Here is a 21,874-nt window from a genome sequence, read left to right as displayed (position 1 = left end):
CACTGTCTTTGGGCCTCTCTCTCATCCTACAAGTGTTCTGGAGGGAGCTATATCAATGTCCCTTCTTCCTCGATTTTTCTGCATCCTCCAATTTCTCTGCAGACCTCCCGCTCTCCCAACAGTATGAGGTGCTCTCTGTACTGATTGCCCAGGGTCACATTGTCCCAGCACAGGAAGGGGCTTTTCTCATATGGCAGATGAGGCTAAAAGCTCATACAATCTGCAGAGCTCGGTGGAGACAAGAGATGGATGAATTGGCCCCCTGTGTTCAGAGTTCTGACAAGATTTGCTGGATTTCTCAATGGCAATTGTCATTTCACTCTCAGAGGGAAAAGCTTTGTTTCTTCCCCTTCCCTCTGCCCCAGGAATCGATACAGCTTCTACAGAGAACAGCCTTTCACAAACAATGCTTGGTCTCTTAGGCCTTGTCTGCACTAAGAAAATTGGTAAGCTTTTTTTTTTCTTCTCTGCAAGTAGCAAAATAAGATGCTGGAGAAGAGACATAACACACACATCATTACCTAAGGATCACAGAGGGGTTGCTGGTCCCTTGTTGTGCACACAGTAGCACATTATTGGCTGTTGATGGTCAGGGCAAATAGTCTAGCTCTGGTTGAGTTCAGCTAGCATATACTAACACAGACGTTGGCCTTTCTCCTAATGTTTAAAGTCAGTTGGTTCATCTGTGACCCAGGAAGAAGCTGAAGGTGCATTACCTTGTGTTATTATTCTATGAGAAAGGTCATTTTATGAGGAGATTTGGTTAGTGCACTGTTTCTAAACCCCTCCTTGAAAAATAATCATATGCTTCTATCACAAGCAAAGCTTTCAGCTTGCCAGTATGGCACTGAGGGAGCTCTACAAGCTTGTTGTTTTGTTATCTCATAGCTCAGGAGCACCCATGTTAGCAAGCATGGGCAGTACTGAAAAAGAGACTACTTTAGCAAAAGTATCCAGCTTTAACCATCATGTAAAAGACAAAAAGAAGATAATAGGTTACCCCTGGGTAGCACCCTTGAAGCCATCATTAAAATTCCACCAGTGACCTGCGTCGTGACATGCTTATCTCCGATAGTCTTACCACTTCTGCCAGCCAACAAATCCTACTGGCCTCAGAGGTCGTGTATGCAGGGTTTCTTTCAAAGAACACATGAAACCATTTTGGCACAAGCCAGACGGCACCGTGAACTCTGGCCATTCTCCACAGTGTACGTTGCCCTTGCCCACTGGACCAAGGCAGTTGCTTGCCTGTTCACACTAAGTGTGGGGCATCCACCCTAAGGGCTTAATGTCTTGCTGTGCACTACTCTGCCCATGCACCCACACCTGTGTTTCACCATCTTAAAAACACTACACTGGCTTACATGCAACAGCTTCTATTTGTGGACGAGCACTAAAGGGAAGGATAAATCCTCCACCCCTGCCAAAATGAAACAGTATAACCTTGGCAAATACGTTAAACTGTTTCTCTAACTTACGTGGCCTTTATATAGTGGACACTCACTGGTAGGTATATCTATAAACCTAATGCAGGCTGCAACAGAGGAGGCTAGATGCTCCTGAAATGGCTAAGTGCTTGTTGGATACCATAACAGCATGGTTTGTTCAACTGCACCATGAATGCCTGCAATCCTTAAGCCTGAATAAATGTAACACAGGCTTGAACCAGAGAGAGAGCAATTGAGCAGGCGGGAAAAGCACAGGACCGTTAGGCTTATTATATTATTGGTTGCCAGGAAAAAATATTACTAAATTGATTCTCTTGCCTACTCACAAATATTTTGGACTAATTTTGGTAACACAGAATCCTCTCATTTCAAATAAAGTAGTTCTGATGCTTGTGGCCTACTTCTGATAGCAGATACCAGAACCCTTATTAGCTAACCTGTTTTGACACTTGCTCTTCTACGAAAAAGCAGAGGAAGGCACAGGACATGGTAAATCCAAGCTTACTTCAGAAATAGGTTCTGAGTTCAGGATGGGCCAAGTGGGAAACCTTGTGTTTGATTACCCTCCAGCAGGCTGGACTTCGGAGCAGGGCAGGATTTGGAAGCAGCTCCAGAAAAGGTTTTGGAGGAAGAAGAAGGAGCTTTGTAGCAGAAGTCACTAGAAAACTTTAGTGGGTTCTCAGATAATTAGCTGTGCCCACATCCAGCCCAAGGGGGCATCACTCTGTCTCTCTCTGCTTGGTAGCACAAGCCATACATTTGTTTTGAGGCTCTATCAAGTCACAGCTAGCCACTGGGTGACAGGCTTCCCCTGTTTGGTCAAAGTACCTTTAGCATCTAAGATCAGCAGAATCTCAAGTTCCATCTGGTGGCCATTTCACTCCAGACACCAGGTTTGATGTCTGAATAAAAGAAAGTTCACGTATCTCAGCCCTAGAGCGATACCACAGCACTTTATATCCTGTAGTGTTTATCCTTCTGAAACACCCTTCTAGCTTAGCATGGAGATCAAAGCATAGCAAAATTAAGGAATTCCTTCAAGATAACACAAGAAGACCCATAGAAGAGCACGAAGCTCAACCTCCAGCTCCCAAGTCCCAGACTAGAGTTTCATCCTCCCCTTGTTTGTAGTCTGAGTTTGGTCCCACATTCCAGCTTTCTGAGAGACCTCCAAGGTAGCTGTGGATATATCTGCTACAGCAATGAGCCAACACATTACCTACAACCCTTCTCACACTCATCCTCCAGGTTTCTCTACTGACCCCTCTTCCTTTCACTTATTTGCTCTTTGTCCACTTTCCCAGGGTCTCCTTTTTGCCTCTCTTATCTTGTAAGGACAGGAATACACATCATCCATGCAGAACTAGAAAAGAAATATCCACAGGCTGCTGAACTTGCTCATTGGAAGCAAACAACCACAGTAAAGCAAACAGCCCTGGCCCTCACAAACCTGGCTTTGGACAATGAATCAAAGGCACTTAAGCTCACATTAAACCATGTTGGGCTTTTGGAACTTGCTTGCAGAAAAATAAAAAAAAAAAAACAAAACCACACCAGGTTAAAGAGAAAAGAGGAGGAAAAAAAAGGAAAAGAGTGAGGTAAAAAGAAAAAAAAAAATTCCCAGACCCCACAAGGAAGCTAAAAAAGTCAAAGGGACAATAACACAGCTGTGCTTTTGGTGTTTGCTTTGATTAACATCACTCTCCATGTAGCCTCTGAGGGACCACTCTCCACTCCCCCCACCTCCTGCTTTGGTCTCCTCATGTCTCCTTCCCCGGTTCCCTCAGACACATGCAGCACCATGTCTCCCTGCCTTTACCACTCTCTTTCAAACTCACCATTTTCATTCTTTTCCAGTGGCTATCACCCCTTAACTCCATCCCCATCTCAGGCCCTTTTTTTTTTTCCTTCACCGGCCTTGATAGCAAGAAGCAGGTTTGAAATTAGCTGTTATTCAAGCCCAAATTGCTGACCCCTGGGGGCAGGAACTGCTGTATGCACTTAATAGTGTCCCGATCATCACTTAAAGTCTTTTGTTATTGCTACAGGAACCACATCTGAAGCCAGAAGGGGTCATTTGGGCTAATATAACCTCCAGGGTAACATGGGCTGGAAAGCAACTCACTCAGCAATTTCAGCACTCGGTGGGGAAAGTTGTTGGCGTTACATCATCTCTCAGAAAGGTACCCAGCTTTGACTAAAAGACTCCAGCTGAAGAACTGTCTACCATAAACCCAGTCAGACCAGCTGGTATCATCCTTTTTAACTTCTGCCTCATTTCTAGTACAAATTTGTCCGCCTTCATCTTCTGATTGGTATATACCATTATGCTTATGCCTAAAATCATCATATTGTCAGAGCTTGTCAAAACCTTTCTTTCTTTTCAGGAAAAATTTCACAAGTTCACAGTTTTTGCCAGAAAAGAAACATGCTCAGATGAGAGGCTTTCCTAGGAAATTAAAAATATTGGGAAAAACATTTTGTTTAGGAGGTGTGAGAATCTTCTGCTCCAATGAGGCTTCTGCTGTTACCACTAGGCCTTTTTGTTTGAAATGCAGATATTTGGACTCCATACATGCAAAAGTTTCTGTAGCTGGGAGGGTGTAACAGGTACCCAACGAGGCTGTAGGACCTGCAACCTTGTCAAGACTCAGCTAGATAAAGCCATGGTGACCTGATCTGGTGTGGGCAGTAGCTGTATTTGAAGAGGAGGCCACACTTTGTGACCTCTGTTGGTCCCTTCAAGCCAGCATGTCTGTAGTTCTGTGAAATGCAAATCAAAACAAAACACACCAGCCTACCTGAAACGAAGCATTTCACCAAGCCTCATTGACTAACAATTTTAGTAGTAAGGAAATGGTGATTTCCAAGGGAAAACTTGAACAGTGTTTCAGCAGGAATTATGAATTTGCTCTTGAATTTGATCCATGAGCTTTCCTTAGCATGGGAAAAGCACATTTAGCTTTCTTTGCATTTGCTTCCTTGTCCTCCTGTGCCAGGGATGGACGGGCAGCCAGTAGCCCATTGCTATCTATATAGAGACAGAGTATTTCAGTAGGAATATCACTGTACACACCACATTTTTCATGTAAGAGAGTGGCAGAAAACCTCATCTGCAGAAGGATATCATATTGAAAGAGCTCAGTGCAGTTCCTACACCACACCCAATTCCCAAATTGCAGTGCCTCCTTTTTCCAGAAAGTCTTTGGGAAAAATAAAAACCAAACACAACCAACTTTTCTTTCATAAAAATTCAGGTGAAAAATCATTTCAGACAGTCTTTTCTGTCAAAAAGCTGTCAGTTTTCCCACTAAAGTTTGGAAAAGATTCAAAGTGACATTTTTTTTCTTCTATTTTGCTTTAAAATGTCATATTCCTACCTTTTTTTTTTTTTTTTTTTTATTTGGAGTGGAATAAAAGCATAGGTGACAAAGTGACATTTCCACTTGAGCGATCATTTTGTTTCTCCTTTTTTTTTTTTTTAAGCTGCGAAACAGAATTGGAATTTTTTCAATCAAAACATTCATTTTTGAACTAAAATGTTTGTTTCAAATTTCCCCTTGGAAAACCCATTTTTTTCCCCAGCAGAACTGATGTTGTTCTCCCTCCCAGAAAAGATCATTTTCAACATACTTATATTTCTTTTGCCCTACAGGAATACCTTCTGCACATAAAAACTTCAACATATACAAATTCATTTCTCTGCCTTGGCTGTTAATTGGGCAGACACCAGCTGCAGGAAGGGTACTCGGAAATCCTCTCTTTAATTTCTCTCAAGGAACTGAAGAGGGGCTGTTGTCTCTCCCTAGTTCCTGAAGACTGGATCCAATGCTTCTGACCACACGTTACTTCTCCCACAGTGTATATCAAGGTACAAGGGAGGTTGCAAAATTTATTGGGAGGGTCAGTAACTCCATACAAGTAGAATCTCAGCCCTTTGATAGTGGTGAGAACAAACCTTTTTTCTTCCAGAGTTTGTAATCTAACACGTGTGGCTTTGATAGTCCTTATAGCTCTCTAGCAAATGGTACTTTCACAAATAAATGAAATGCTTAGGGCATAGGGAGAAACCCTGATGATGGAATGCACCCTTCTCCTCCCCACCTCAGGCCTGAGGACCTGGGTCCCAAACCTGGCTTTCTCTTCAGGACTTAGGGAAACATCTAACTTCCAAACTTCTTAGGAAAGTTTACTCCACTGCACAATCCTTCTTTATATTAAATCCACAGAGTGATTATAACAAGGCTAGAAATATTTGCCATCAAAGGACTGAGTGGGTGGAAAATGGGTTTGCTGAATTATTGCTAGACTATTTAATTTTTACTTTAGATATGTATGCTTAGCCCTGATTCTACACACTTTGTCACTCCAGGCTTCACACCTTACCTAGAATGGTCCTGATCAAGCATGGTTTTTCAGTTTGTTTCTTCTGTTCAGTGTACTGCACTGCCTGCGTTCATGAAGCTCTGTCTCTTGAAGGACATTTCCAAAACCCATGCCCTGATTGCACATCCACCACCCAAAAGCATTCTATCCATCTCCACTGAGAAAAACTGATTAGTGCTTAGCTCCCTTTCCCTGGAAGGCATGTGGAGGCAGCACATAGTAAATCAAGCACTAATACTTCTGTTAGAAGAACTTAAATAAGGATATGCCTTGCATGATAACTTCACTAAAAGACTGCGTATGCAACATGTAAAGCATTAGAAAATGCCTGCTGGGGTGTCCCTGGGAACTTCAAAGTTGCCTAATGGTTCGAACAAGTTGGCAGCTTTCCGCATTGCACCTTAATTTTTATGTTTTAAAACAGAGCTTCTGACAATAGAAGTGGCACCTACAATGCTGAACTCAAATCTGCAACAGGGAGAAGCCAGTAAATGTTGCTGTGGGGCTGTTGCTGCTACTGAATCCACTGCAAATCCACACATGTAAGGAGCATTTCATGCAGATAGTGAGTATAGCAAAATGAGAGGATAGAGCTCCTACTGGCCACCTGGTTTACTGCAGCACCTAACCCTTTCTCTCTGGTTTAGCATCAACTCCCTTCTAAATCTTATTTCTTTCCCATCAGTCAACATGATCCTGCAACACTAATAAACTCTTTATTACCCCAGATGATAGCCAGATAAACTGCTTCTACTTATATTTATACTCATCAATTCCCTGGTACTCTGGGACTCTGAGCTAGTCAGGCCCAAGGTATGTGTGTAGTAATCAGGTTAAACAGAAGAACCATTCTCATATACAACACTGGACCTGCTGAGCTCAATGGGCCTTGGTAGCCATACCTAGCTGCACTATAATGCTAAAAGCCAAAAACACCCTAGGTGCGGCAAAAGTCCTCAGTACAAGCATAAAAATGTGGCTTCTTTGAGAGACCTCCCTACCTCCAAGTGGGGACAACAGTTGCCTAAGCAGAATGACATTCACACACTTCCCTCTGGTGGACTCCATTTTTCCTCTTATGTCCCTGACATAATAAAGAAATACACAGTAAGGTAAACTTTTATTAGAGACTTACTTTTAGAGGTTAGACTAAACCAAACTGAACTGGTTTAGCAGTGTACAGCAGTAAAGCAGAGACATCGGCCTTCAAAGATAACTCTGCGGGGGTTGCACAAGATGCAGTAGTGAGGACATGCCTTGGGTGACACCGAGTCAGTCTGGCAGCAGAGCCTATTAGTGCACTGCTATGCTAACCATACATTGGCACATATTAGTACAATAGGGAGCCTGAGTCACATTTGAGCCAGATGGAGGAAGATAATCACAGTGCCAAGTCATAGTGGAAGACAGTAGAGGAAGCAAATGTCACACAGACCTCCCAAGCCAAAGGGCACCCACAAGAGGAAAAGGGAAGCAGATCACAAAATGGTAGAAAGCTGTATTTTGCAAGTCTGGAGAAGGGCACACCATTGTAAATAATTTTGCTACATATCTAATAAATCCAGATCAGCTGCTGCTGTGGTGCAGATGAGCAGGGGAAGAGTAGGAAGACAAGCGCACCAACACAATGACCTGTACCCAAAGCCAGTAGAAGCATGGGAATGATACAGCCCTGCTGCTGCATGGGATTCACTTCACCACCTAGGAACGGAATACCTTCCCATCAAAATAAAGGCTTGATAGAAAAGTATTACACGAGGCTACAGTAAGATGTCTGCTATGGGTTCATCAGATGAAAAATAACAAGTCGGAAAGACAACTGGATAGCCAAATTTTCCAAGCCACAGGCATAGCCATGAGTGGAAGCCCAGGGTCATGTATGCTGCATATGCTACTCAGTACACCAGAAGAACAGCTGACAGTTTCTTAGCTCTACCATGTCCTGGTGTTCATACCTGCTTTGTTTGGGCTGCCATTTCCACATGACTTGACTAGATAATGAAGCCTATTTATTTCAGTTAAAAAAACAAAACAAAACAAAACACCCTAACCAAAACAAATGCCGCACACAAACCAAGAAATACGTACTTGCCATTTGTTATGGATGCGTAGGTAGGGTTTACACGGGCATGCCACAGCCTCAACCCTTTCAAACATCAGATTAATCCGTCAAGTCTCACATGTCCAAGGCACAATTTATATAACTGCCCCATTCTCTTTGCTCTCCTGTGGCTGGCCTTGGGCCTCTGTCTTTGCAGTGCAAGATACCAGCTTCTCTCCTATTCTGTAATCCCTGTCCCACATACAGCTGGCTAAGGAGGGCTGTGAACTGGTACAATGGATTACAGGATACAAGAGTAGCCACAAGACCATGCTACATTCAGGATTGTGCTACCAGGGAAGGCCTGCTACACCACGCAAGCCCCACCTAAACTGTTATTCCCATTCACTAGATCCTGATCCTTCTCCACTGCATTTCTTGATTGGGACCAAGCTCTGGTGTTGGGAAAGATCTGTACATGTAATTTTACTGTCTGCAAGATCGCCAAGTTCAGAAGGTATCCGAGATCATACTTCTGGTGCAGAGGGCACTCCAAACTGTATGCAAATCTGCTCCTCACCCTGGGCAAGGCAGAAGATTCAAATATAATGAGCACAAAAAAACCTGATTCTTTATGAGGCAGTCGGACATGTAGGAAACCAGAGAACTGAAGGACCTCAGGCTGTGGTAGCAGTTCAGTGTCATCTGACAAGGTCTATGTCTAGCCTGGATTCAGGGGACACAAAGGATGGACACAAAGGATGGACAATGTATGACTAGCCTCTATCCTATTCCTTCCTTTTATCTAGGTGCACAACAGGAAGAGTGGGATAGGAAGTTGGGCTGATCATTAGAAAGCACTTCTAATCAGACCTTCATGAAGATCACAAAGTCATCAGCTCATGGTGACGGATTGCCAGGGACTCCATGATGAATGCATTTGCAAATATTGCTGCAGAATAATTTTCTTCTGTCGCCAGAGCGCTCCAAACAAATTAGATTCCCTCTAATCACATCTCCTGTCTGTGGATGAGGAAAGATGGGCCCGTCAGCACAAACGCATTTAGAGGGTGGGCAGCAGAGGGGAGAGAGTGGGAGGTAAGGGGCTAGATGCAGCAGGCAGGCAGATAAGGCACTGGAAAGTTGCCCAGCTTTGAGGAGAATCTCTGAACAGTGGTGTGGGTACATGGTAATCCCAAGCATGTTAGCAGCTGTCACCCTGTTTGCACACACACATAACATGAATGCTAGAAGACAGAGATAGAAAAGTCAGCAATTCACCTGGAATTTTACAATGGTGCGGGATAAGAGGAAGGAGAATAATACCAGCATCATTTATCCCAGACGGTGTAGCCCTTGCTAACGTTAAACAGATGAGCTAAAAGCAGTTTCTGTGTTGAGGCAAAGCCTGTGCCTCTTTCCATGCTGTCCTCCCCATGCCCTACCCCTAGCTGGGATACTTGAATTAGTGAAGCAGAAGGAACAGCTTCCCAGATAATCCAGTGCAGGTGACTCACAAGACGCAGGACTAGCATGGAGACACAGCTGGGAATTGTTAATTAGTACCAGGTGGCCATTATGCCATGCTGGAGGCATTGAACAAAGCTGGAAGTTCTTTTAATTCAGACTAAATCTAAGCATATTAGCTTAAGGTTCTTTGAAATCAGGGACACAATAGGCCTTAAATTTAAAGACAAACTAAGGATCAACAGCACTTCACGTTTTTAAAAAATGGAAAATACGGTACCAAAAAGGGCAGCCTAAGTAAGATGGCTGAAGGCTACTATTCTTCTCCACACTGCATTAAGAAAAATTGCTGGAAGCTTGCCAGGAAAATTATTGCAGACTAGCATGGTCATACCAATATCAGGGCCATCATCTACAATTTTCCTGAATTCTTGAGTTAACCCAACAATAACTTCCTCCTGAAAAATCAAGTTCCACTGCTTTGTGACTAACCTGCCAAGTCATATTCTATAGTTTCTGCCCTAGGTCTGATCAAGGGCAATCCATAGAGATAAGTTGGTGACATAGCAAGCCCAACATTTACTTTACCCAGCTATTCTCTAGCATTGGCTTGGAATCCACTGAATGCATTTTTGCTAGGAAACTGGCAGAGCCTGGTATTCTTGGAAAGCAGACCTTGCCATGTTTCCCCACATAGGGTATAAGAGAGTGCAACACGGTAGAGAAGATGAGGATCACAGGCACATTCTGTGACTATGAGGCAGTAGGAATGGGCTGAAACAGTTAAATGCAATGCAAAGTTTGAGCAGAGTGTGTAAGGAAGCTCTGAGATACACACTGCACTTGCAGGCCTGTGTGTTGTCTGTTGAAGGACTCACCGTTTTGCTTTATTCATTCCCCTGCTCAGAAGAGCTAGGGTAGTTTTTTGGCTTCCCACTCCCTAGCTGGTACCAACTCGCTTTTCACAGTCCCCACTCCTGGCAGCTCAGAAACTCTGCCAACAGCTCACCACTGAAGGAAAAATGTAAGCCCCATCCGTGCCCCTTTTAATTAGCTCTGAGATCTGGCACAGAGCAAGCCGACACAGAAGAGACAAAGTAAAGAGAAGGTCTTGTCTAAAATACGGCGGGGAGTTTGCTGTGGAACAGCAAGCAGGGAGAGAACGGGGGGAGCGGAGGAAGAAGAGAGGAGGTGACGCGAGAGCATTTGGCCTTGTTTGCTCTCCTGGAAGCTTCTGTGTGCTTTTCCTCCAACGTGCTCTGGATTTATATAGGGGGCAAAGCTTTGTGGGCCAGTGGGCTCAGAGCAAGTCTTGGGCCAAGAAGCAGACAGGCTGCTGCCAGCTTTCCCTCCTCCTCCTCTTCTCCTCCGCTTGTGCTCTCTTTCGCACTCTCCCGCGCAGCAGGACCTTCTTATCAGGTATGATAAGCAGCACTCCTGAGCACGGCTGGCAAGCTTCCAGCTCACGTTCCAGGAGCGCGGCCGGGCACTGCCGCTGTGTGAGCATACTTTAATAAAACTCTGATTTTTATCTGAACATTTTATTAATCCAGGCTCAGCCGTTTGCCAAAAAAGCCAATGCATTGAATATGCCAACGTGTGTTCTCTCCAGCTTCTAACGCCGATGTACCTCTGCCCACAGAGTCCCCTCTGCTTCATGCTGGTATGCATTTTCTATGCAGACTTTCTCCTGCTTACTGCTTAACCCTCAACCATGCCAGGGAGATGGCCAGAGCTCTCTGCAACCTTCTTTTGCACAGTGATTTTGAACAGGAAGCGGGGGGGGAAAGAAAAAATAAAAAAAAAAAAAGAGAAGATTTTTCATTAACATGTTTCTACTGCCAAAATTTCTATTTTTCCTATAGGCAAAGCACATGGAAAGACACTGGACAGCTGCAAACTACTCCTGAAAAAAAAAAATATATATATATATCTATATATATACACGCACACATATACAGTGTTTCAAAAAGACCGACCCAATTTGAAATCACCGTATCTCTGAAATTGGGTCCATCTTTTTGAAACATTCTGTATGACCTTCCTTTCTTATCCTTCCACTGCTGCCGTGCTGTCATTCACTACTTCTCATGATGCACCCATCTCAATTCTCTCACAGGGTGGGCTGAAATGTAGACATCACTGTACACATCAGCCTGCTGCAACATGGCCAGAGGAAAGGAACAAGAATGACAGAGAGGTTTGTGTGGGACCAGGCTTAAAAGATAAGATGGATGTTCTAAGAGCATCCAGAGTCAGTACAGTTTTTCCATGCCCTGGCTGAAGGATTGACATGATTTCCTGGAATAAGATAGCCTGCTCTGCAGCTCTTCCTACTCTTATTGTGCCAGTTTGAGAGTGTGATCCAAGGGCTTTCAGCTTGATAAGGGACTATGCTGTTGGGCCATGTTCTCATCTAATGGAGTAACCACCCTTCTATCTATAAGACTGATGACATCCAGTGCAAAAGCCTTTTGTGAGCTGTATTAGAGCACTAAGCACCTTTTAGGACTATGATACCAACCCACAGTCTTTACTGTTTCCAAACTAGGAACTGTAGTTTGGCCTTTTGTCCTTGGAGGAAGTCACACATTTTCCCATTCCATCTCTCTACGGTACTTCTGTGGAGGTTGTCCTCATTTGCCCACTGCTCTTTTGTATGCTTAATACGTTTCCCCCATAAGCTTCAGATCAAACTCTCCCATTCTGTATTCCAAACCTTGTTCATCTCCTGCTGCAATCACAGTTTGTCTTCCATCCCACTTAAGCTAGGCTAAATCCTAACTTACTCCTGTACAAGCTCAAAACTTCCTGTCATTCCCTTGAGAAAAGTTCATTGTGCTTTTAAGCTTATCGTCATAAACCTTCTGACTCTTTGGGATTCTCCTTCAATCCAATTAATGGCTCCCTTTTTATGCCCGTCTGATCTGCCATAACAAGTGTGCAGGGGAAACCACAAAAAGACCAGGTACTGGCCAACTGGAACTGCACCTTACCAGGCAAGATGACATGAAAACACAAGACAGCTGGGTGTTACTTCCCAAGTCACACCGGCAAAAGATTTGACAAGCAGCTCAAATGGTAACCCAATAGACAGGGACTTTGAAAGCAAGCACAAGGATGTACACCTAGTTCTTTCTTCTCTGACTATACATTTGTGCAGTTACATTTTGGAGGGAAACGTAGATTCAATGCTGTCAATCTATTAAAACTGAAATGAAAGAGCAAAGGAAAATGGGGTTCTGCCTGGCAACTCAGGAGATACTTAGGAGACTGAGGTTGAACTACTAGCTCTGCTGGAGACATCACATGTGATATTGGTCAAATCACTGTGTCTTAGCTCCTTCTTTATATAGTTAGAATGCCCAAAATAGTCCAGCCCTGACTTCAGCAGGGACCATGAGATAATGTATAGCAAATAATGACTGAAAATTAGAGTTGGTGTTCTTCTAAAGGTTCTGAGCAAGGAGGTAGGAAAAACTGCTGTGGGGATAACAGATAGAGAGGTGAAATAATGAGCTTAACAGTGCCAGGGGAATAAGATGTCCCTAAGTCCTATTCCTATTAGGGTTTTACATAAAGTCTGTGTGCTCCCTGTCTCACTCTGTTTCCTCAGGCAAAAGACAGGCTGGCTGCTTATGCTAGCCAAATGTTACAGTCAATTCCTTCAGCCCCAATCTTTGGGTCTGTCTTCTTTTACATTTGTCAACTAAGTCCCCAAAAAATCTCAGTGAACCACACAACCCTCTGCCCCCTACCAAACAACAATCAAATTGCATCCTGCACAGGACCACTGAAAATTACAAAGGATGCTGTGGTTTGTCTGCTACAGGCTTAGGAACATAAGGGTAAGTAGTATTTCCGTATATGAGCTGGAGCTCAGACCAGGTTCATTAAGATTTGTAGTCTGCATTGTCTAAAGGCAACAGCTGCTTGGCTCTAGGCTCTGGACAGCAAAGAAGATGTCTGTGCCACACAGAATGATTTAACGGTGGTCCTAGAAAAAGTGTGGACACATTAGTACGATGTGCTGATCAGGTTACTGTGCTCTGCTTCTCTGGGGAGCTAAGTAATCTGATGGGATGTCTTTCTGCATACGGTTATTCTGCTCCCAAAATAGCTGGAGTGATCTTGCACAACACAGTAAGGCACATGCGAAGAGACCCCATCTTGTCTTGAGATTACAGGAATACTGGTATTCAGTCCTTCCACAAGAGTGGTTGTTTAGATCTAGCCACACACAGGTTATTCACTTAAAAAAAAAAAAAAACAACAAACCAACATGGCTATAATAATCAATTAACAGCTCCTCCAAAACTCATTTACTTCATAGCTTGATCTCCACTAAGGATTAGGTTCTCTTTTCAACTAGGTGTATGATCTTATAGTGGAGTTGTGAGCATTTTTCACACAACTAAAATTTTCTTTCAAAGTGTCACAGGTGGTTGGACTAGATGGGACTTGGGATCAAATATTTCTGCACTTCTGACACTGCAGAGACTGTGCTACAGGACAGCGAGGAAGCCAGGAGAGTCCCCTCCAGTGAAAGTTTAGCATTGACAAGGTCAAAGGCTTAATGAATACCATGTAGGGAATCAGACTGCTAGTTTTGCCTTGTAACTATAGTTTTTAAAAGGACTAGGGAAGGAACAAAGCTGAGTACAACCCTTTTTCTTTTTTTAGAGATCTATGATTCCAAGCACAATAACTGGAGACAGAAACCTCCAAACAGAGGCAACGGTAGGGAAAGAGTAAGGAAAGAGCCGCTATCGATGATAGTTCCTTATGCTCTTGAAACATTAGTACAAATAGAAGGTTGTTATTTTTGAAAACACAATAATTTATCACCCACTAACAAGATTGTTAAGATTATTACCTGCGCCGTGGGCAAAATTTAACACTGATCAGTAGACCTGTCAGCATGGGCGAGGGCTCTGTGAAACCTACAAGGACAGTTGCACAGCTACATTGCCTCCCCATGCTGCTACGCTGAATGCAAATTTAGAGTGATCCCAAGTGGGACACAGTCTTGCTTCATGAGAGAATGATTAAATGCTGCAGTCCCCCCCTGGAGAAGTAGGCTTGTCACTCCAAGGATCTCTTTGCAAGGCTAGGGCTCGCCCCTGGGAGCAGAGGACACACCATAGCACACAGAAGGAATCCAAGCGGCTTGCCAGCCCCTACCTGACACAGTGAGGTTTGTTCGTACATGCCCCAGCTACGCAGATGACAGCTGCTGTTCACGACATCTCTCTTCCCAGGCTAGTGTAATATTTGTACAGAGCAATATTATCCTAAATGTCTTCTAATTATTCCTCCGGATTAATGAAAGCGTGTTATATTATTGACGGGTCTTTTGCAATATTTATAAAACACAGATTGGATTAAGAAGGAATAAATAAATATGTAGAGGATGCCTAACATGTAAATAATAAATATTCAGTCATCTATTTTTTCACAAGATGGTTTAAATATATGACGTTTTCAATAAATCTTTAATAACTCTGCAAATATTTATTTAGTTGCTTTGAAGCGTAAGGGAATTTTGAGAAAGCTCTGCAGACTCCAGAAAGGGCACACAGATGGAACACATGCCCAACCATGGAGCCTTCAACTATCTTCTGGCAAGAAAGAAAACATATCCTGAGCTGCAACCACAACTACTGCACAACACAACACCTGTGCCCAGCCAACCAACACATATTGCAAGGCACATATTGCACAGTTACGGAGAAGTACCAAGCCTCTATAGGATTCTCTGCCCCTGCTATCCTAGCAGCAAGGGGACTACTAAGAGCTTATTTGCCAGAGCTTCGAAGCTTGCAATGAGAAAGGAAGGAAGACAAGGAGAGACGGTTTGTTTGTGAACTACTCCCAGTTTTCCTAAGTAGTCTAGTTTTTCTGCAGGCTAACACGAAGTCAAGAGAATTGTCCCTCTTAATACTCTACCTATGGCATTAAACATCCTAAGACCAGTGGTAAAGAGCGGATCTGCTTTCCTTTAACAGGAAAGCTGGACTCTTCTCAGTTAAGGAAGCCTTAATATCCTGTGTCCCAGAAGATCTAGACATAAATTGGGGTGTTGAACCTCTCAGAGTACACAAGGCCACACAGTAATTTTAAAATTCAAACACCACTACTTTATTAAAGGCATCATCATGATTTGTCTATCATAACCCTGAGTAACATGGCAGGTTATCAAAATGTGACTTCTGAAATATGTTTGCTTAGCATCAAAAGCCTGCTAAGACAACAGCTTTTTGTAATCACTTGATATTATGGTAAGAAAAGCTTTAAAATTAAATGCCCAAAACACAGTTAACACATTTAGTTTTAATGGGATAGGATGGTCATTGAATGTTAAATAAATACTGATTATAAAAAGCAAGTCAAGTTGCTGAGTTTTAATAGCTGTGCAGTAAATAACTGTTTATGCATCATTACGTGGATTTGGAAGCATCAGCAAATATGCTTTTAATAATCAATTGATACTTAACATATAATATCTGTCTGATTAAATCAAAGCAGATGGATGCAGCCACAGTAATTACTGCATATTGTTACAATGCCATTGGATTAGGGAAACATATTTATTGAGGTAGAAAAAAGTCAGAGGTAGATACATATCTCCTTGCCTGTCTTCTTACTGCAGTACCTTGGGCTGTCATCTCATTGATTTCCCAAGATAAGCAATGTTCACCCTAGTCAATACTTGGACAAGATACCACCAAGGGAAACGTAGAGTGCTGAGGGAAGCATGCAACTGAGATTGCTCTTTCATTTTCCAAAAGGAAAAGTGCAACACTGCAAGTCCTCTGAAGTGAAGCACCCCAGAGGGAGATTTGGTACTCATTTCCCCTGCAGGCAGCAATCCACAGAGCCACAAGTCACCCCATCCAGGCAGACTCCACAGTGGGTAATCATGTTCCTTCTCTCCAAGCTGCTCTCCAAACTGTTTCTAGATGCAGCACTGCTCTCCATTTCAAGTTAGAAAGAAACATCACTCTGGGACAAGCTGAAGCAAGGAAAACCATGAAAGACTTCTTTCTACCTGCTGAGTATCCTTTTTTCACTTCAGAAGTCCACAGAGCAAATCCTCTACCAGCCTACTCCCTTACACCTTTAGCAGGGCAGGATCAGTGGCCAGAATGACAATTTGATTTACAGACACTTCAGTTGCACTAATTACAGTCCAGTTCTTGACACAGCAAAATGCAAGGTGGCTTAAAGCACCTGGCTTTCCTACCTCTGGCTGTACCTAACGTGACATAGCATGAGCTGAAGATGTAGATTGGGTCTAGTCCAAAACATTGGTCACTGAAAACACAAACATGCTCCTATTCACTGATAACTGGAATAAAACTACCCTTAGGCCACACATTTATAGCCAAGGAAAGAAAATTCTGGCATAGGCTTTAAGTTCTTAAACAAACAACACATGCTTATTATAAATGCACAATGTATGAAAATGTAGCCTGTACTAAAGCAAGCCAGGGAAAATCCTCAATTGTGTACATTGCTGTAGGCTACCCAAAAGCAAATTGGACCATGGCACTTCAGCAAACACTGGGGGCTGGCTCCTTGACTCATATATGTAAAAGCAGAGAGAACCAACAGTTTCATTCAACCCAGGTTTACTGTGTGTATTTATCCTCTTGCACACCAAATCCTGTGCAAGACACGAAGGCATCTAGAACCAGAGAAGCACGTGTTACCAGGCACCTAATTCCACTGACACCAATGGCAGCCTAGAGGTCTGAACAAAAGAGGCACACAAATCTCGCCTTGAGTCTGGCTCCTGGTGACAGATCTTGAAAGTACTATATTAAAAAATATGAAACTCAAGAGGTTCAGGAAGAGGTCTTAAAACTTTCAGGAAGTTTCAGAAACACATCTTTAATTCCCTGCATGTTAGTGAGCCTGCAAGGGTAGGAGTTCCTCAGAGATTGGCCAAAAATCATTGCTTCTGGTCATACTGAAAACAATATTGCAGAAAGACCAAAACAAAAACAAAAACAAAAGCCTTTCATCCTCTATCTCCCCAACCACACGCCTGAATTAAAAGCAAGCAAAATAGGTGGTAAATTTGAATCAATGAATGCAGGAGAGAACAGAAACCAACCTGTTAAGTTGAATCTGCCACAAAAAAGAGAGCATCATAATTGATGTCTTTTAAAAGGAACACAAAGCCTGCTAATGTTATTACTATGGTAGTAGTAACAACAACCCTACTTTGGATTCCTAGAGCATATTTATCCTGGAGTCTCAAAGTACTTTATAAAAAGCCGAATAAGCATCACTCTGCCCCATTTACCACTGAAAAAAATGCAGCACAAACAGTTTTAGTGTCACTGTCCGCTTGCAATACTCAAGAGCCCTGACTCCCTTGCCTTATCAAGACCTTGCTTGCTTATTGATTAGCAGAGTGGGATAATAGTAACCATCAAATCCTAAGATTCCATGAACCAAAATGGATTTTCAAAGGACTGTTCTCTTCTTCCTTGCTCCCAGCCTTCCCACCCCAATACACACCAGTGAACCTTTGGACAGAAGTGCTGTAGGATTTTCTTCACTTTTCTCTAAATCATAAAGTCAAAAATGTAAAGAATGACATGGGCCCAGGTGGATTAGTGGCCCAACGTGGTAAATGGCATCTTGGCAAGAAGTGGAGTGCAGCCCAAACAATACAGTACTTGCAAGTTCTTCTGTAAGCACTGGAATTAGAGACAGTTGTTTTTCAGAGGGTTGGTATGTGTTGTGTGTGTGATTATTTGGAGTGGTTTTTTACTTATTTGTTTGTTTCTCTTGGAGGTAGTGGGTTGGTGGTTGGTTTTGATTTTTTAGGGATTTGTGGGGGGAATAACATCTCTGAGTGAGGCTTTTCTCACTACCTGGACACTGTTAACCTTTCTTCTGGATGGAGTCTCCATTGTCCAAATATATAGTTGAGTACATGCAACTACAGAACTAACAAGGTCATTTTCCTCCTGTTTTCACAAAAAAAATCTGTAAGGAACAAATGTCTTTGAGATTTCAATTTAGCTGAAATCAGGCAAGATGTTCGGTAATTACAAAAGACTGAAAGACAGCCAGACACTCTCCTCATTAGAAACTATGCTTCTGTATGAAACCAGGCTAAAAAGACAGGGGAAAATAAAAACTAAAAGTCATGTTAGCTAAAGGTTTACTTGAGGAAAAAAAAAAAGGCAATATAACAGAGCTTTTTTTTTATCTGAATAGTCCTGCATAAACTGATGGAGCTGGTCAGTAAACAAGGACTGCAGCATCAGGACTGGGGAAAAGCTTCCACCACTTGCTTTCTGTTGAGATGGGAAACCAACTCTGTATTGACTTCAAGGCCATCACCAGTAATAAGATCAAGCCAGTACAAGGGGGCCGTGAAGAAAACTGCTTGCCACAGCTGCAGCGTCAGGGAATAATCCAGCTGCAGGCCCTGTCACACATGATCTATCAATAGAGAAAGGAGGAGTTAAACCTCCCTCTTCCCAGGGAGCCAATCTCAGCTATCCCACTCTTCATCCCCAGCCAAAGCCCAGTCAGCCTTGCCAGCTGTGCAGCCTTGCAACCACAAATAAGAGCTCTCAGAGGAGCGGCCGGGAAGTGAACTGTTTTATTTTATTGTTTTGCAACTTCTTATTTATGAAAATGCTCTGAGAGCCTGGATACGGATCAAGTTTCACTGCTCAATATTTATTAGAGTCTCACCTGCCTCACAGGAATGGGCACTACAGGCACTTTGATTAATGGATTGGAAAAAAGAAATGTATAGTTTCCCTGTCGCCTTGGTAAGCGCCTCCCTGTATCTTGTGCCAAGAGGCTATTTTACAGGATCGCAGTCCTCGGTGAATCTCTGCTGATTGCTTAGTGCCTCCCTACAGCAGCACTCTGCTCAGAGGTGTGGGGTGGCACTGTGTTTTATCCTGTAGCTAGAGGCAGAAGAGCACTGTGGTGCTATGTCATATAAAAATAGGCCCTCTCTGAACAGCAATAAAAGCATTGACTTAAAATATCACCCCAATGGTAGCTGCAGGTTGGGGAATAAACTAAGTTCTTTCTGTGCTTGGAGGGCACCTACCAGCACCAAAAAGGGAATTCTGGCTGTGTGTGACTGCTCTCCCAAGGTGACAGCTGTATCACCTTTGGAGGCAAAGCACTTGTAGCAGCAGTCTGTAGACCCTTGTGCTTTACAAGTGTTAGCCAGGGCCTGTCCCTCTGCCTTTCTTCATCAGCCACCTCTGGTTGGGAAATTAAGCTTAGGCTCACCTTTGTGCCAGCCCGCTGCTTTTGAGCTAAAGAGTTTGCACTTTGCTCCAGTATGAGGCTGCATAGTGCTTATATTTTGCCACTGGCTAGCCAAGAGGCGCTGCTGAAGCTCAGACCCATGGACTACCCAGAAGCAGATCCTACACAATCCATTTTGCAGTAAGAATCCTTGCTATCCCAGCAGTAACTTGTTCCCAAAGCTCAACTTCCCCCTAGCATGCTGAGGTACAGCACAAATACTACTACCGATAGCTGCCATCCCACAGCTCTTGGCCATGCAATGATTCTGGCACACAGTGCATTGGGTCAAGACTGCTCTTGCAGAGCACATAGACCACCGATTCAATCCATACCTTATCTACACTAAGAAAATACAAAGTTTTTCATGGATGGTGAAAGCAGAGTGTTGACAGGTGTCCCAAAAGGTTTATTTTATTTTTCTTTAAGCCTCCTGCACACCCTCCCCATAACAGGTACCTGGACACACACTGCACTCTCACCATCAGCACAAGCAGTGCAGGGCTGAGGAGGCCAAACAGGGAGGAGGAGGTGAGTGGAGCATATTTCCTCCAGGAGAGGGCAGTCCCATACACACACAGACTGGTAACTCATTGCACATGCTGGAAATGAATCAATCCTTCATAATGAAAAAGCCCCGTTATCCCAACATCCTCAGCTGGTCCATCTTCCCTTGACTGGTACAGCACTGTGCCCTGCAGATGCCTGGAGTCTGTACAGTTATTTAAACGTGCACGCTGTAATCTTTCATCTTTACATTTCGACTAATAACTTTCTGCTCCATTGGAACTGAGTGAGTACTAGCTTGTGCTGGCACCAGGCAAGGAGGGGGCTGATGCCGCACACACAGCATGGCACAACACGGGATTTGCCTTCAGATACTCACCTCACATCTGCCTGGAAAGGTCTAAGTCTTCACTCCTGCACTGGAAACCTTCCACATAAAAACACACTTGTGCTCACATACACAGATCACTCCAGCTGCAGACTCCTCAACACCAACTCTACCTCCCACTTCTTGCCTCATAAGTCCCTAGCTGGGCACCTCTGTGCCTGGCTCTGCCACCCTTTTTTACTCTCAATTTTCCCATTTCCATGTTCCTAATTCCACCTTTGCCAAGACAACTCAGACCCACCCTGTAACCTGTGTCTCCTTGTGATTTTGTCAAGGGAAGTTCATTAGTGAGGCTCGGTACATGACACCTCCCTGGGGCTGATGTGGTAGCTCTGCTCAGTCGTGGGCTTTTGGGGAACATGCTGCTTCACCACTGAAACTTGTGATTGGCCATCCTCACCCCTTCCCAGGGATGCACAAGAATCAAGTACCTATGATCCCAAAGGACTTTGAGAGGACTCAGCTGGACTTCAGTTAATTGATACTGCAAGTTAGGTCTCAACCCATTTGTCCCAACCGCGTGATGGATGAGGCTGTATGTTACGGTGGCTTCTAAAGTCTACGTTTTTAATCAAAAGATTGGCAGTCCCTGTGGGCCCTGCCGAGATAAAAAGGGCCTTCTGCTTCCCAAACCCCTTTTCCCTCGCTCATGCCTTCTCCCTGGCTTTTGTATTCAGCTTAGGGCCTCCAGGAGCATCTGGAGGAATTCATTTCCTTCACAGCCTACCCCTTCTTCTCCAGAACGAAAACTAGAGCTGGTTTTTCCAACTTGGATTCGCAGGAGAAATATGAAAGCTAAAAGGCACACCGTATAAATAAACATGCAATGGGAACACAAGAGGCAAAACACAGAGGCCCGACGCAGACGAGAGAGACAATACAGCATAACAAATAGCGAGCTGCACTTCGCCTGTGGCATTTTCCAGCTACATCAATAATTATATAATACAACGGCCGCCGATTTCTCAGGCGCAGATCGATACTGGCTGTGGTGCCAACCCGCTCCACGGCAGGTTGTGGACCGAGGGGCTCGTCGCAGGCCCCCGCTCTGCCCGTGCCGGGAATTGAAGTCTGCTTTTTGCAGGGGGTGCCAAGAGCCAGGAAAATGGCAAGGGGATTCTCCATCCTAAAGACAAAGGCTTCTGCTGATGGTATTGCCAGCATTGGTAGGAAATGGCTTGCTTGTTTTTTCGTATTTTTTTTCCCCCCGAACGGCCTGCAGAAGATGCAACGTATGTACTGCTTTGCATAGGTCTTGTTGGTTAGCCAGAGGTTGAAAGAGGATTCACCCCACAAGTGTCTCTCATGCTGTGAACTTACTCGAGAGGCAGCAAA

Source organism: Nesoenas mayeri, assembly GCF_963082525.1.
Source record: "Nesoenas mayeri genome assembly, chromosome: 1".
Lineage (NCBI taxonomy): Eukaryota > Metazoa > Chordata > Aves > Columbiformes > Columbidae > Nesoenas > Nesoenas mayeri.
The sequence above is the reverse complement of the archived record's forward strand: the minus strand, read 5'-3'. Positions refer to the sequence as shown.